The 17,084-nt window shown below is 40.4% G+C and overlaps 1 protein-coding gene across 1 annotated transcript in view; it reads right to left on the reverse strand.

Moving 5' to 3' along the window:
• Positions 1 to 17,084, reverse strand: part of SLC16A10 (solute carrier family 16 member 10) — a 121,461-nt gene that overhangs the window by 81,266 nt on the left and 23,111 nt on the right. The gene's annotated exons all lie outside the window — the stretch shown is intronic.

Below are 17,084 nucleotides of genomic sequence, written 5' to 3' on the forward strand. Positions count from 1 at the left end.
GCTTTATCACTACAATAATAGTTGTTAAGTACTCTCTGGTTCCACTCTGATAAAACTTAGATTTGTAACCAATAAGTAACTATTAAAGCCACTGAAAAGAGCAAAATACTGGTGGTTTCGACAAACTATAATGCAAACTATAAAGTACGTGCGTATCAGGTAGGGACTGTTTTTCCTCTTTCTCAACACTGAACTCAAACAGCTTGTTAGTTTCACATGGGCTCCAAATCACTGTATTTTTCCATTTCTCCCCTGGCTTTCTTGGAAGGCTGACAGACTGGATGGAAAGATGAAGACTTTCCAAAGTCCAAACACACAGCTGCTCCTTACAAGGCCAGCTCCAAACCTGACGTGGCTGCTTGGTAGGCATTGTCCCCAATTGATTATGAACGCCTTACACCAGTCTTCTACCTTATACCAGTCTTCTCATCTTGACTAGAGAGACTGCCGAACTTAAAAACCCATTATAAAATAACATTAAGTGAAAAACTAATACTGCACAACTATGTACAAATTACATATAAACAAGAACTGGGAGGACACATGAAAAGTTAAAAACAGTTAATTTGTTGAGGTAAAGATTTTTCTTGATTTATAAAAAAAATTTTTTATTATATTGTCGGTGCAGTTAAAAACCACTAAAGATGGGGCACATGGTGGCTCAGTCAGCTCAGCATCCAACTCTTGATTTCGGTTCAGGTCATAATCTCAGGGTTGTGAGATCAAGCCCACAGCAGGCTCCACGTCCAGCACGGAGATTCTCTCCCTCTGCCCCTTCGATACTCCTCCCTGCCCGCTCAAGCATGCACTCTTGCGCTCTCTCTCTTTCAAAAAAAAAACTACTAAAGAGATAATAATCACACTCTGTCACTGGCAAGCCCCATTTTATAAGGGACAACACATCCTCTTCTGAAGAAAAAGAGGTATTAATTTCTTAATAAATAGCCTTTCTAGGGGCACCTGGGTGGCTCAGATGGTTAAGTGTCTGCCTTCGGGCTGGGTCATGCTCTCAGGGTCCTGGGATCAAGTCCTGCATCAGACTCCCTGCTCAGCGGGGAGCCTGCTTCCCTCTCACTATCTCTGCCTGCCTCTGCCTACTTGTGATCTCTCTCTGTCAAATTAAAAAATAAAAGCTTTAAAAAAAAAAAAAGATAGCTTTCCTAAATGCATGTCACTTCATATGGTATGCAGGTGAAATGCTTCAAAATAGAAAGGTTTACAGTATAGTGCTATGAAATTAACTTCCATATTTCTTAAAACCAACTGGTATCATTTTCATCAAGTAGGCTACATTCTCCAGTAGAAGAGGGTCACCCCCTCTTATCAGACTGCTAAATAATCAGTAAATAGCTTAAATATGTAAAAGAGTGACGAAGAAATTGAGAATATCATGTCTACTCTAAAAATTAAGCACAGCTTTGAGCCCTGAGGTTCTGAGACCTGCTCTGGGACCACACATAGATTACTTAACCTCTCTGTGCCTCGCTTTACTCATCAGTAAAAATGCAAGTTTAGCAGCACCTACCTCAGAGGGTTTAAGGAATAATAGAATAACATAGGTAAAAGAGATTGTAACTAACTCTTAGTAAGTTCTCAATAAATGTTAGCTACCATAATAATTACATATGATTATGTTAACTGATCAATTATCGTGGCTAAGCTGATGGAATGATTCAAAGAAATAAACTCCCAAGGGACGAGAACCTTGTCCTGAGAAGAAAACACAAGAGTATCGTCGCTGCCCCTTTTGGCCTCAAAGGAGATGGGAAAACTGCCAACAGTCTCAGGCTACAGAACCAAGGCGCCAGCATCTGGGCTGCACTGCCTGGCTTCTCACGGAGCTGGGAGACACATAGCCCCGCCAGTGCAGACTCATCCATGCCCCCTCTACGGGCCACAGTTGACACAGCATCCCTCTTCTCCACGCACAACAGGGCCTTGCTTTATGTTTCACTCCCCTGCCTCCTAATCTGGGTTTCAGAGCCAGTGTTCAGAAATAGCCTTTCTACCACCTCCCCACAAACTGTCTCCACCCTCAATGCCCTTCAGACTAGTAGAGAAGCAGCTTCGTTGATAAAAACCATGATGTCACTTGAGAGATGCCTGCTGTGAGAATACACAATAAATAACATCCATCATCAGATGAGGAGTACGCCAGCAGGAACGCAGTGCCATGCTCTCTGTGATGTGCTATGTGCTAGTTTTCAGACACAGAAGACTCTAAACTACAGGGAGACAGAAAGGTTTCATCTATTCCTTTCTTTCATAACACCTCCCTAATGCTTGCCCAAAACTGAACATACCCCTCAAAAACTCAACACTTACCAGAAACCCAAGCTCTTGCCCCTGGCTCACAAACCCTACACAACCCAGCCCTCCACCTCTCCACGCTGGACGGCGTCTTTCTGTCCTGTGCCACCCTCAGCCTGCCCCGCAGCCTTTGCATTTGTCTTCCTCTTCCTGGAAAGCGGTTTTCCCGGATCAACACGTGGCTATGGCCACTTGGGTCTCACACCAAATGCTACTTTCTCCAACAGGACTTCCCAACAAAGAATGCCCCTTTTAAGCATTGTCCCATTTTACCCTCCTCAAAGTTCTTGTCACTCCATGAAATTCTTATTGACTCATTTGCCATTTCTACCACTAAAATGTAAATTCTATTAGAGTAAGGACCATATGTGTCTAGTTCACCATCTAAGTACCTGATGCCTAGCCCAGTGACTGACACAGAAAAGGGGCCCTCAACTTTTGCTGAGTTAAATAAATGAATAATAACCTCTGAAGATGATAATGCTGCCTCATATTTATTGATTCTGAACAGTGTCTACCCATTATTCTCATTTAAGCTCTCCAGCAAGCTTACAAAATACTCCATTTTACAGATTGGAATACCAAGGCTTAGAAAGAGTAACTTGTTATGAAGTCACTCTGGTAGTATTGGCAAAGCCACAGTTCCAGTCTCATTCATAAAAGAATATATAAAAATACAAAAGCTTATATTCTTAACCATGGTGCTATACTTTAATTCATATTTCTTCATTTGTAATGTGATAATAACCATGTCATCTCACTTGGCTTAACAGGTTTATTTTGAGGAGTAAACATTAAAAAACAGATTGGGGGGGGGGCGCCTGGGTGGCTCAGTGGGTTAAGCCACTGCCTTCGGCTCAGGTCATGATCCCAGGGTCCTGGGATCGAGTCCCACATCGGGCTCTCTGCTGGGCAGGGAGCCTGCTTCTTCCTCTCTCTTAAAAAAAAAAAAAAACAGATTAGGGGCGCCTGGGTGGTCAGTGGGTTGGGGCCTCTGCCTTTGGCTCGGGTCATGATCCCAGGGTCCTCAGATCGAGCCCTGCACTGGGCTCTCTGCTCGGCAGGGAGCCTGCTTCTCCCCCTCTCTCTGCCTGCTTGTGATCTCTCTTGAATAAATAAATAAATAAAATCTTTAAAAAAAAATAAATACATAAAAATAAAAATAAAAAACAGATTAAAAAGTATGAAGAGCTATGCAATGTAGTACAGTATCCTAAAATAGTCACAGACGGCCTAACATGAATCTACCTAGGTAAAAAAATAATAATAATAAGCAATAAAATTCTTTAATCTTACACTTCATCTCTGGCACAGCTGGTAGTACTAGCGTAAATCTGACACTCTAGATACATTTCAGTGTAAGTCAATGCATGCTATGTCCACCGATCCTTTAGCTGCAACTACACAAATATGAGAAGCATGGGAAGAAGCTAACCAAAATATTCGCACCAAAAAGAAGACATATAAACACTAAGAAAATACTCTTGCTGAAGTCAGCCTTATCTTTATAAGCAAACACCAGCACTTAGGTTCCTCACGCATCACATGAAAAAAATAAAACAAAAGTGAGATAACACCCCAATTTGGAACACGGATTTGAATGGTCTTCAAAATCTTAACATCTCTTACTCTAGGACTTCAACATAATTCCCACTAAAACAGTAAGTATTCTCAACTATAAACGCAAAAATAAGGCACCACTGGGGTGCCTGGATGGCTCAGTCAGTTGAGCGTCCAACTCTTTATTTCGGCTCAGGTCACGATCTTAAGAGTTGTGAGGTCAAGCCCTACAAGGGGCTCTGCGCTCAATGGAGAGTCTGCTTGAGATTCTCTCTTTCCCTCTTCCTCTGCCTCTCCCCACCCCCCGTGCACAGTCTCTAAAAATAAATAAAATTTTAAAATAAATAAGTCACTATTGATTCTAATTCTGACATTTATGACAAATACTACATCCATATAAACAGCTACCATAAAATATACACATGCCTGTGTCTGAAACAAAGCCGCTACTGATTCAAGTTACTAATTGCCGTGACTGTCTTCACTAAGAATTCATGATGTAAATCAGTATACAACAGTATTCAGCAAAGAGTAGCAGAAGGAACATGTGTTTGGAGTCCAAAGATCTAGTTTGCAGGTAACTCCTGTTTTATCTAGTCAATCTGAGCCTCAGTTTCCTCATCTATACAGTGAGGAGAATAATAATACCACCATCCTACATGTTGGTAAAGTTAGGATTAGGGGTGTTATTTTGGAAAAACACATCAGAAAGTGTAAACAGATTTTACATTTGTTATAGAGCAACTGACTGCAATTCTAACAGCAAATATACAGTATACATGTAATGTTTTACTGATATTCAGAATAGAGAGAGTTGTAGGAAATAGTTATTTAACCACAGAAATACCCAAGAAATTACACTCCATTATTCAGACTGCCTGGAAAAACTTAACAGAAGCAAAGAGATTTCAACAACAGTTTGATGAGACATGGAGAGAGAAGTTTTTGGAGAACTTATCAAGTCAGATAGCTTTCTCAATAAGTCAATATATATATTTTTAAAGATTTTATTTTTATTTATTTGACAGAGAAACAGAAAGAGAGGGAACACAAGTAGGGGAAGTGGGAGAGGGAGAATCAGGCTTTCTGCTGAGCGAGGAGCCCAATGCAGGACTAGATCTCAGGACCCCGGGATCATGACCTGAGCCAAAGGCAGACACTTAACAACTGAGCCACCCAGGCGCCCCAGGGTTTTCAATAAGTCTTAATCATAATATCTTACTGTAAATGTGCCCCCTTTTTCCAGAAATTTCATGGGAGGTGAGTGATAACCACTCCTTACCCATACATATTTATCAAAGCATACCACCATTTCTACAAAGATTCACACCAAACTACTCCTGTTAGCCCTGGAGATGATCTAAAATTTATCTATAATTTAATAAAACTGCTTTTAATGCTGATGTGATTTTTAGTGTGGTTATAGAAGCAAAAAGATCTTTGAACTAAAATAAGTCTGCAGATTTCATGACCCATTTAGGTCTAGTTGAGGAATTTAGAAACAAAAATGAAACTCAGGGTTAAAATTGGTTTTAGTAATAAAATTTAAGGTATTTTAATAAAATATTTTTCTAACTCCATTTCCTCTTCCCAGTATAATAGTACTAAGGCTAAAGTATGACTATCTTTTTTTTTTTTAAAAGATTTTATTTATTTATCTGACAGACAGAGATCACAGGTAGGCAGAGAGGCAGGCAGAGAGAGAGGAGGAAGCAGGCTCCCTGCGGAGCAGAGAGCCCGATGTGGGGCTCGATCCCAGGACCCTGGGATCGTGACCCGAGCCGAAGGCAGAGGCTTTAACCCACCGAGCCACCCAGGCGCCCCAGTATGACTATATTTAATGAATGTGCCACTTAGCCATCAGTACTTATGATTCAAAGTCTTCTTAATTAACAGTGAGGAAAACTTCCAAATACTGTGCAATGAACTGAACTTGAACTCTGACAGTCATTAATGGATAAAATTGCAGAGGTAGGAAAAACAAACTCTTGATAAGCAGAGTTTCTAAACATTTATTTTTCCTATAGAAAGTCTATAAAGGACATTTTCTACTTCAAGTTTTCAGAGATTTTTACATCATACTAAAGATAACACTAAAAACTGTTACACTCTCTCATTCCTACTCAATAACCTAAGCCAGAATAAAATTTTAGGAATTCAGTGAAAGAAAAGCACTCTGTTGGGGGAAAATTAAAAATTAATTTTTTTCGAACTAGAAGTACACAAGTCCATTTCTCAGCCATCAACCAACCCAAGTAATTAGGTTCAGAACAAACAGATGCAAGGCCCTAACTGAAGAAGAGCTGAAAGCATAGGGTCCTTTGTATTTCTATGGTCAATCCCATCGCTCAAGGTTTACTTACCATTAACAACTAAAAAGCCCACTTAAAATCAAGAACTCCTCCATCTTAGGTCTTAGAATGAAATTATCTTTTATTTAGGGCAATTTTCTCTTCAGATCTCAGAGGGCTTGGTTTGCTCTTCATGCAGTGTCTCAACATGCCCTGGAGTAGAGGACTGGAGCCCACGGCCCTTGCCCACCTCTGACTGTCCTACTTTCCTGCTTCTTCTGATCCAGTCCTGACCCCAACTCTGGGACTTCTTGGAGGTTGAAAGGGGGGAAAGGAGAAGAGGGTGGGATTTCAGCCAGTGTCTCCCTAATGGTAACATAATGCTAACTCTACCACTCTTGTACTGACAACTACCAGTGCCTCCTTCAGGAAGGTTTTTAGGTGAGAAAACACTCCCCAAGCTGAGAGTAACAGCAGTGACTCCTCCACAGAACGAGGACAAAGACTCAAATCCAGCACCCTTAGAAAATTCTCTCTGATGAGGGGCTCCAATTCAGACTACTATTTGCCCCTTAGACCTACACTAGAATATTCAGGAACTTTTACTGGCTATTAGTCTATTGGAAAACAGCAGAATCAGACAAAGATTACCTCCTGGATCCAGGGCTCAAAGTGTGAATTAAATAACTGAAGGAGCAGCTCACCTCAGCCAGCAGGGCTCACTGATTTCAGTCACTACATTAGACCCTGAGGAAGGAGGCTAGTATCAGACACAGATCCTTCTCCAGAGGGAGCCGCAGTCTTAGAGCTACACTAACACATCCCTGAGCATGCACATGAATTACACAAGTAAATAAATAATTGATCCAGTAAGCAAAGGGAAAGGATTCTTTTTTTTTAATTTTTAATAGTTTTCTTTTCTTTTTTTTTTAAGATTTTATTTATTTATCTGACAGAGAAAGATCACAAGCAGGCAGAGAGGCAGGCAGAGAGAGAGGAGGAAGCAGGCTCCCTGCTGAGCAGAGAGCCAGATGCGGGGCTCTATCCCAGGACCCCGAGATCATGACCTGAGCCGAAGGCAGTGGCTTAACCCATTGAGCCACCCAGGCGCCCGGAAAGGATTCTTTTACGCTGTAGTAATCTGAAGAGACTTCCTTGCAAGCACCAAAACATGGTGGGCTGTGGCCCTTACACCAGGCTCGTCAGGCCCACTTGCTCGGGATAGAATTATATTTGACAGGGAAGGTAAAAGTAGGTAGGATGAAGAAATAAAACTCCAAACGCAAAGTTACTAGGAACCAGGCAGAGAGCGGACTGACAGGATGGTGACCAGTGGAAGGCATGGCTAGAGTCCAAAGAGGCACCTGATGACAAAAACATATATGGGAAGTAATAAGATCCTGATCACAGCAGGCTCCAAGACCATGTTGATCTTCTCAGAAGGAAAGTTAATAGCAATATGTGAGTGAAAAGCAAGTATAAAAATATTATGCCATGAACAGGTGAGGCAATGTTTACTTTCCAAATCAGTAATGACGAGCTGGGGGTAAATAAAATACCAGCAGCAATATCTAGTGATTACACTCACCACCCTTCTCCCAGGAGATGGGTGACAGCCGGCAACTGAGGGTGGCCTCCAGCCATGTACAACAGCCTGAAAGAGAACCCACCAGTTTTCTCTGGGGAAGCAGGAAGCAGGAGTTGTGCAGAGTGTGATAAGAACTTGATAAAAACTGGGTAACGAGAGTCCTTACCTAAACCAGGTGCTAGGTCTGCATGGAAAACCTGCACTTAAAGGATCTCAGTCATGCCCTGGACACTTCAAAGAGCACAGTGAGATAAAAGGCCAGAGTTCTGCCCCAGCCAGCCTACTGTGGATTAAGGAGTTCTCGCTGGTGCACGGTCCAAGCATTAAAGTTTCTCTTGCCTAGAAACTCAGTGACCCAGTCCTGCCAGAACTGAACACCTTTCTGACAGCCTATTGGGTTTCATCTTTAAAATCCCAAAGCATCTCCTTGTCTCTGGAGCCAAGCTGAGTTTCTAGGGAATGATGAGAAGCAGACTAGACTAAAGCCCAAGGACAGAGTCAGGTCCAAGTTCAGGACATACAACAGCAATTCACAGGATGCTGTCGGTAAGAGGAATGAATGAATGAAGGGCCATGTCTTCAAGGCCCAGGGACTGACAGGCAAAAATAAAGGGCAAGCCATAGTCAAAAAACCCACGGGCTCCTGAAGTCAGAGACTAGGAAGCAGACAAGCATAGGGACAGGAAAGAAACTCAGTTCGGAGCAGAGATCATTCCTGGCATTGCATGCTCACATAAAAACCACATGCTTAATAAAGATGTGTTCTGTCAGAATATACTGTATATAGTAAAAACATAATAAGCTGAGTGAGATTACTCTTCTGATCAAAAAGCTCACAGGTCCAGTTTATCACACATCAGATTTCATGTATGTTTGTATGACCCAACTTGAAGAGAGCTTATCTTTCTATTTGAAACATATTAAGAGAGGGCACTGACACCGTACGATCGCAGAAAAGAAAAATTTAAATGTGTAATTATTAGCATGGATTTTACCATTATCATTATGCTATGCAATGCTATTCTTAAATGCAAATATAAGAGCATTAAACTCATACAGAATCACTGAAATTACACAATTTACATTTCATAGCTTGCTCCCAGAGGGTACCTCAAGCCAGCCAGAAGAGACAAATTGAAGCTAGACTCAAGAAGGTTGGAAGGGGGGGCGCCTGGGTGGCTCAGTGGGTTAAAGCCTCTGCTTTCGGCTCAGGTCATGATCCTGGGCTCCTGGGATCAAGCCCCACATCAGGCTCTCTGCTCAGCGGGGAGCCTGCTTCCTCCTCTCTCTCTGCCTGCTTCTCTGCCTACTTGTGATCTCTGTCTCTCAAATAAATAAATAAAATAATCAAAAAAAAAAAAGAAGAAGAAAGAAAGAAAGACAGTTTGGCAACTGTTTTAAAAAAAAAAAAAAGAAGAAGATTGGAAGGGGGGCACCTGGGTGGCTCAGTGGATTAAAGCCTCTCCCTTCAGTTCGGGTCATGACCCCAGGTTCCTGGGATCAAGCCTCACCCCAGGCTCTCTGCTAGGCAGCGAGCCTGCTTCCCTTCACCTCTCTGTGCCTGCCTCTCTGCCTACTTGCTATCTCTGTCAAATAAATAATAAATAAAATCTTTAAAAAAAAAAAAAAAAAAAAAGAAGGTTAGAAGGAATAGGAGAGGGTGCCCAGGCATTTAGCCAAGCCAACGGAGCACTCCTTTGGACACAAAAATACTCAAGGGAAAAGTTCAGACCTTTAAGGGGGGCTGAGGTATATGCTCAGGCCTAATGGCTGCTGGGTTTTCCCTTCAGACTGCCTACCAGACTGAGGGCAAATAAAGCAGGTATTTCCCCTGCCCATGGACCAGACACCAGAATCCATGGCAAGGGTTGTCCACAGGTTTTTAAACCTCCACACCTGGACACAGATACCTAGACTGGGGGTAAGCTAGGGACCAGCCCACCAAATGTGCCACTGTGCTGCTAGCCTGGAGCGGGGTTGGCACTCCCCACTCCCCACAAATACAAGATGTGGACCCCTGACTCCAGCCCTCCTAAGCCTGGGCCCAGGCCCCAGCAGAAGCTAGAGAGTAACAGAACATGGGCCTCCTCCTCCCTAATATGACCGGTTACCGCTCCATGTGAAGGGTGGCAGCAGATGGGGGCAGTGGCTGGGAAGGAGAAGCAGAACAGGGCCAAGGGAGGTAGAAAGGCAGAACTGTACATGAGCCAAGGCCTCCAGCACAGGCTCCACTGTCCCATCATACTTCATTTACAAAACAAGATCAAACATAAAATGAAGAACTTCAAGATGCTGACTGCAAAGCATTAAACCAATCACAGGATCTTCTGAGTCCTACATGACTACATGGGCTGTATGCCCAGGACACTGGGCTTGCCCTGTTCTCTACTGTAACATGAAAATCAAAGGTAAAGGAGGTTAATCTGTAGCTTTCAACGAAGCTTCTTGAAATTATGCTTTAAATGGAACTATAAGAGTAACACAGAATTTTTCTAAAAACCATGTTCTTTCAAACACAACAAAATCCTGCTAATGCTGGTGGCCAAAGAACTGAGCTAATCTAGGCCGATGGGGTAGCCATGCTACCTCCAATCCTCCAATACTGGGCGGGGAGCATGTGTGCTATATTTTACATGTCATTTTGAATCTTGGCTCATTTAACCTGGAGTTTTAAGAAGCCAGTTGTATTGTATGTGTCTGACTGTGAGGCACTGTGGGTCTGTGATTGCTAAAATCAACTTAGGGTTAATTGTCTAGGTCTGACATTTAAAGGGAGCGCTCACTCTGGCTAAAACCTCCTAAGCCTTTTCTTCTTCAAAATTGTTCTCAGGACCTTGATTGGGAATACAGAGGCTTGAAATAAATATATAGTAACGCCTCTGTCTGATGGGCCTTACCCGTTTAATGGAGAATTGCCAGGTACACTCATGGAAGTGGACTTTTAGAGTTACATGGTCCAGTATAGTAGCTACTAGCCATGTGTGGTAATTGAGCACTTGAAAAGTGGCTAGTCAGAAATGAGTCTAAGTGTAAAATATGCACTGTATTTAAAAGACTTAATACAAAAAAAAAATCTCAATTTTTTAAATTAAGGTTGAAATATTTTAGATACATTGGATTATATAAAATATATTATAATTTTAAAGTGTTTAAAAATTTTTAAACTTAAGGTTATATTGTATATTCCAAAATCACTTGGTAATAAACATTCCAAATACATTTGAATGTATGAATAAAGAGACAGATGAACAGAAATATCTGACAAAACACTTTATATTTTTTCATTAGGGAAATAAAATTCCTACTTGCCTCATATCCACACACATTTTAAAAAGTATTTCCCATAAAGTAAGCTTTATTTCAGAGTACCTCAGTTTACACCAAAGTTCTAGAGAGTAAAAATAACCCTGACACCGTAAGATACTGCCAATTCTTAAAAAAAAAAAACACACATATTAACTACTCTGAGACAAACCTAATCTCTTGTTCAAGTACTAAAAATCAGCACTATAACATGATATTCATCTTCTTTGTCACAAGGCTGTCAAATAATCTCTATTTTCTGTTGGTGCCCAGCATAAGTTAAAAATCACTGAAACCATGCTTAAAGTGAGTGGTCCATGGGTAGATGCCAGTCTGGAAACTAATTACCAGTTCACAACAAGATAACTAAAGAAACAGTTAACCTTTCTTAAAAAAAAGAAAGGTTTATAGCGGGATGCCTAGGTGACTTAGTCGGTTAAGCAGCTGCCTTCGGCTCAGGTCATGATCCCCGAGTTCTGGGATCAAGTCCCGCATCAGGCTCCCTGCTGAGCAGGGAGCCTGCATCTCCCTCTGTCTGCCTCTGCCTCTCTCTCTCTCTGACAAATAAATAAAAGCAAAAGAAAAAAAGAAAGAAAGGTTTATAGCAATTTGAAAGGTTATTTTTATGTCTGATAAATCTAATATAAGATACAAATCCAAAATCATCATGTCTGTTTTTTCTTAATAATTCTAGACTGGAGATAGGCACACAATAACAGATTCCAAATGACATTTTACTTTACTTCCATTTAAGGTGTGACATTTATATTGTGTAGAAACTATACAAGAACATTTTGAAGGCAAAGGCTGCCAGAGTTATCAGGTTCTATTCTAGTCCATAAACCAAGTGGAATCTCTAAAACAGTGACGTATAGGAAAACTGACATTAGTCAACTTCCACCTCTCTTCCACCACATTTTTGGGTGCTTATGTTTATTTTTAAACACTACTGATGAGCCCTTTTCACACAGGACATATACCTATGACTTATAAGTAGACCCAGAGGGAAGGAAATGTCTTGATTATTTATCTAAGAATTTGAAAAAGTATTACACACAGAGAAAGAAGAAATGGAAAAAATTCTTCATGACCCAAACTAGGGATGTTGGAAGAACAATGTCAGCATGTTTGCCTGAATACCGATGTAATTCTTTAACAGGAAGACATGTGCAAATTAGATTTTGTAGAAATAGATGCAGGCAATACAGTTATGAGCAAGTTTTTCTTATTTCTAAATATTTTAAGTTAGTATCTATGATGGCTGTCCCCATTAATATTACTTAATGGTTTAAACCAACTTCATATTTAAAAACTGCACCTGGGGTACCTAGGTGGCTCAGTCAGTTAAACATTTGCCTTCTACTCAGGTCATGATCCCAGGGTCCTGGGGTCAAGCCCACATTGGGCTCCCTGCTCAGTGGAGAGTCTTCTTCTCCTTCTGCCCCTCCCTGCCCCCCACTCATGCTTATGCTCTCTCTCTTCAATAAATAAAAACAAGTCCTGAAAAAAAGTAAATAAATAAAAACTGTCCCTAACTGGCTTTTAAAAATTCCTTTATCATAAAAATTATGTGTTTGGATACATAAAATATTTGAAGGAAACATCCAAAATGATAAAAGTAAAGACCAGAAATCCTGCCAGTAACATAGTCTCCAAACCAGCAAGGTTATAGGGCTCCTCTGCAATGTTATTTAGTTTCCAAAATCCCAAGTCCTAGGTAAGGCCTGGATATGATCAAGTTCCAAACAACATTAAATACATTCATAACTGGTTTTTGTGGGGGGGTTTGTTTGTTTGTTTCTTGTGGTTTTCTGAGAGCCAGAGTGAACGGCCATGGAACCATGAGGTAGTAATAGTTACTTAAGTCCAAAATCAATATGTCCCAATTTATTTGGTTTACTCACCCTTTATACTGAGAGGTGAAAGCCTGCCTCTTCCCTTCTTATTGCTCTACTGATATCCTAAGCACACTTGTGGATTTGATTTTGAACTCTAAATACAAAACACTCACAGTTCATCCCCCCAGCGCAGCATGCTTTAAAAATGCCCCAAATAGAAACAAACAGCAACAACAAATGCCATAAACAAAAACAAACGACAAACTGGCAAAAGTATTTGCAACTCATACCGCTGACAAATAGCTGAGATGCTCAATAAATTAGGAATTCCTGCTAATCTATAGAAGAAAACTAACATCCCAGTAGAAAAATAAAGAATATAACAGTTCACTAAAAGGAAAATCAAATAAGTGAAACTTTACAAACAAGAGAAAATCCTCAACCATAATAAGAGAAATGCAAGGTATAATGAAATACCTTTCTTTCCCTAACAGAGTGCCAAAAATTGTTAACATAATTGTGTTGAAGTCGAGGGCACACTGCATTCTCAAGTACTACTTTCGGGAACGTAAAGTGGTAATATAGAGATAATATCGTAATCCTTATTAAAATCAGAAGTGTAGAGCAGGGCACCTGAGTGGCTCAGCCTGTTAAGCATCTGCCTTCAGCTTAGGTCATGATCTCCAGGTCCTGGGATCGAAAACCTGCATCGGGCTTCCTGCTCAGCGAACAGCCTGCCTTTCTCTCTCTCTCCCCACAACCCCTGCCCCTCCCCACCGGTCATTCTCTGTCTCTCTCAAATAAGTAAATAAAAATCTTAAAAAAAAAAAAAAAGAAAGAAAGAAAGAAAGAAAGGAAGAAAAAAAAAATGTATAGACCAAACAGTATTATTGGGTCAAACAACAAAACTGGAATATGGATTATATATATTAAAAAAGCGTACTGTAGCCATGCTCAATCTACCAAAGTTGATAACTTAGTTATATAAGAGAATATTTTAAGGAAATATATACTTAAGCATTTAGAAGGAAAAGGCCATAATATAGGCGACTTTTTTTTTTTTCCAACTTAAATGGTTTGGGAAAATTTTTTTCCCTCACATGTCATGTATATATATGTACACACACATCAGAGAGAGTGTACAAGTATGCACAAATGATAATGCAAATGAAATAAAAGTGTTAGGAAGTGATAAAGGGTTTACAGGTATTTTTATACTATCCTTATTCTTACAATCTTATTGCCAAATAAAAAGCTTTGAGGGGCACCTGGGTGGCTTAGTCATTAAGTGGCTGCCTTCAGCTCAGGTCATGATCCCAGGGTCCTGGGATCAAGCCCCACATCAGGCTCCCTGCTCAGCAGGAAGCCTGCTTCTCCCTCTCCCACTCCCACACTGTGTTCCCTCTCTCGCTGTCTCTCTGTCAAATATAAAACTAAAATCTTTTTTTTTTTTAAGTTTTTAAAAGTGAAAAAATGTAGGGATGCCTGGGTGGCTCAGGCGGCTAAGTGTCTGCCTTTGGCTCAGATCATGATCCCAGGGGATGGAGTCCCACATGGGGCTCCCCGCTCAGCAGGGAGCCTGCTTCTCCTTCTGCCTGCTGCTCCCTCTGTTTGTGCGCTCGCTCTCTTGCTCTCTCTCTCTCTCTGACAAATAAATGAATAAAATCTTTAAAAAAAAAAGTGCAAAAAATGTATATATACTTTGACACAGAACTTTCACTTTGAGAATGTATTTACAGGGTGCCTGGGTGGCTCAGTGGGTTAAAGCCTCTGCCTTCAGCCCCGCATCAGGCTGTCTGCTCAGCAGGGAGCCTGCTTTCCCCTCTCTCTCTCTCTCTGCCTGCCTCTCTGCCTACTTGTGGTCTCTGTCAAACAGATAAATAAAATCTTAAAAATAATAATAATTTGTGTGTACAAAAAAATATTCATTATAGCACTGTTTGTAAAAGCAAAAGACTGGAAACCATTTATGGTCCATCAATGGGAACCAGTTAATTATGGGACATCCATACAGTGGAACATTGCAGAGCTGCACTATAGAAGTAGATACTGAGCACTTAAACCTAATACTCAATTCAGTTCCCAGAATTTTTTTCAGCCGCTTGGAACAAATTATGTATGTGAATCCATTTTTCCCAACTGAACATTTTAAGAAATCTAAATACAAGATCATTATCAAGCATTCAAATTGGAATGTGCTATAAATGTAAAACACAAAGAGTGCCTGCTTCGGCAGCACATAGAGTAAAACACAAAGAACTTCAAAGATTTCATATGAAAAAAATGAATGTATTATATCTCACTAGTAATTTTTTACATTGATTACCTATTGAAATAGCATTGAGATATATTAAAATATAGTATTAATTTTACCTGTGTGTCTACTCTTTAAAATATGGCTACTAGAAGATCTTGATTTACATAAATGGCTTGTTTTATTTCCACTCAAATTAGATTTCTATTAGCAGTGCTGCTATAGAGCAGCAATAAAACCATTGCCTACAGACCAAATCTGTCCTGCTGTGTGTTTTTACACAGCCCTAAAGCTAAAAATGGTTTTTACATAGTCAAAGGGCAGGAGGGAAAAACAAATCAAAAGAAGAACATGTAACAAATTATTACGTAAAATTCAATGTCAGTGTCCAATAAAGTTTTATTGAAACACAGTCTCACGTATTTATTTACACGTTGTATATGGCTACTGTTCTGCTACAACAGCACAGTTGAGGAGTTGTGAAAGAGACTGTTTGGCCTACACTAAAATATTTACCCTGTGGCCCTTTACAAAGACCATTTGCCCACTGTTGCTACAGAAGATGAAAAAGAACGAGGCATTTCTGTATGGTCTGATTGGGCCCACCTCTAAAATATATAATTTAGCTAAAAAACAACACTGAACATTTATTACTTTTACCCTGCTTACTTCCAAATGGGATTTAGTATATGTGCTGCCGAAGCGAGCACTTCCAAATGGGATTTAAGGGGAGCTATTATCAGAACTCCTGGACTGGTTTAGGCCAGATGATAAGGTCTGTTCAGAGATGTGGCACATGCTTACCAAGGACAGATAAGCCACTCAGTCCCCTTACCTGGCTTCACAGAACCATACCTGTTACAGAGTTACAGCACAGTGCAAACCCTGTCTTCAGCAGGGGACTCTCCAATGACTATACTTCTTTGGCCCCTTTCCTATTTTGATGATTCTCTTTGCCTGGCTTTCTCATCCTGGGACCCTGCAGTAATATTCTGAATGGCAGTGAGGGCGTTCCTTTAGTCAGATCTGAACCAGCTTCTCTTTTTGCACAGGGCACAGAAGGAAAAGAAAATCAGGTGCCAATACTTAGTCTCAAATGCTTTGAGCCTTTCACAGCTTCCTTCCCAGTGGTGCACTGTCTGGAAACACCACCTGCAATAATTCATCTATGGATGCCAGATAGGATCAAATGAATGAGTAAAAACAGGTTTAAAGCTACCATAGCTTTCGTGAAATTTATTGACCAGGTTGTCTTCATCTTTCACCATTTGTACTGCAGTTTTTTCCATTATAATTATATTTCCTAAAATTAGATTGCCAACAAAAAGCCCTTTAAAGCCAATAGTCTTAATAAAGTTTGTAAGTAAATTTTTTACCTTGAGGTAGCAATGTACATTTGTTACTTATATCCAATGACATTATGTATTTTTTGTTTATTATATTTCTTTGTGTTTGTTTGTTTGTTGTTTGTTTATTTCTTTGGTGAACTATCCATGTGTTTTACCTATTTTTGTCTTGGGGTGCTAGTTTTTGTAAAAACTGTAACTTAAGACAGTAACAACATCAAGTCCAATGTTCTGTCCTTTCAGAAAAAGTAGCCTCTAAAATGTCAATAATTTGGCTCTGCTCTCCCTTTCCCTTCTCTTCTCCTTGCAGTACAACAGAAAGCGCATTAGATTTGAAATCCTAAGACACAGGTTCATTGCTGCCTCCCTGGTACTTATTTATTTACCTATAAAACAAAGAAGCTGGATTAACTGGTTAGCAAGGCCCTGAAGGTCTAAAACATTTTTAGTCTATTAGTCTTTTCTGTCCTCTCTTCAGTCATCCCCAGCCCCAGTCTACCTATGATGGCAAGATAATTTAACTGTGAGTTAATTATGGGACTTTTTTTGTCATTGCCCATGGTTATGTAAAAATCAAAAATAAGACGTACAGAG

Source organism: Mustela putorius, unplaced genomic scaffold (assembly GCF_011764305.1).
Source record: "Mustela putorius furo isolate JIRA1106 unplaced genomic scaffold, ASM1176430v1.1 tig00000450_pilon_pilon_pilon, whole genome shotgun sequence".
NCBI classification, from domain to species: Eukaryota; Metazoa; Chordata; class Mammalia; order Carnivora; family Mustelidae; genus Mustela; species Mustela putorius.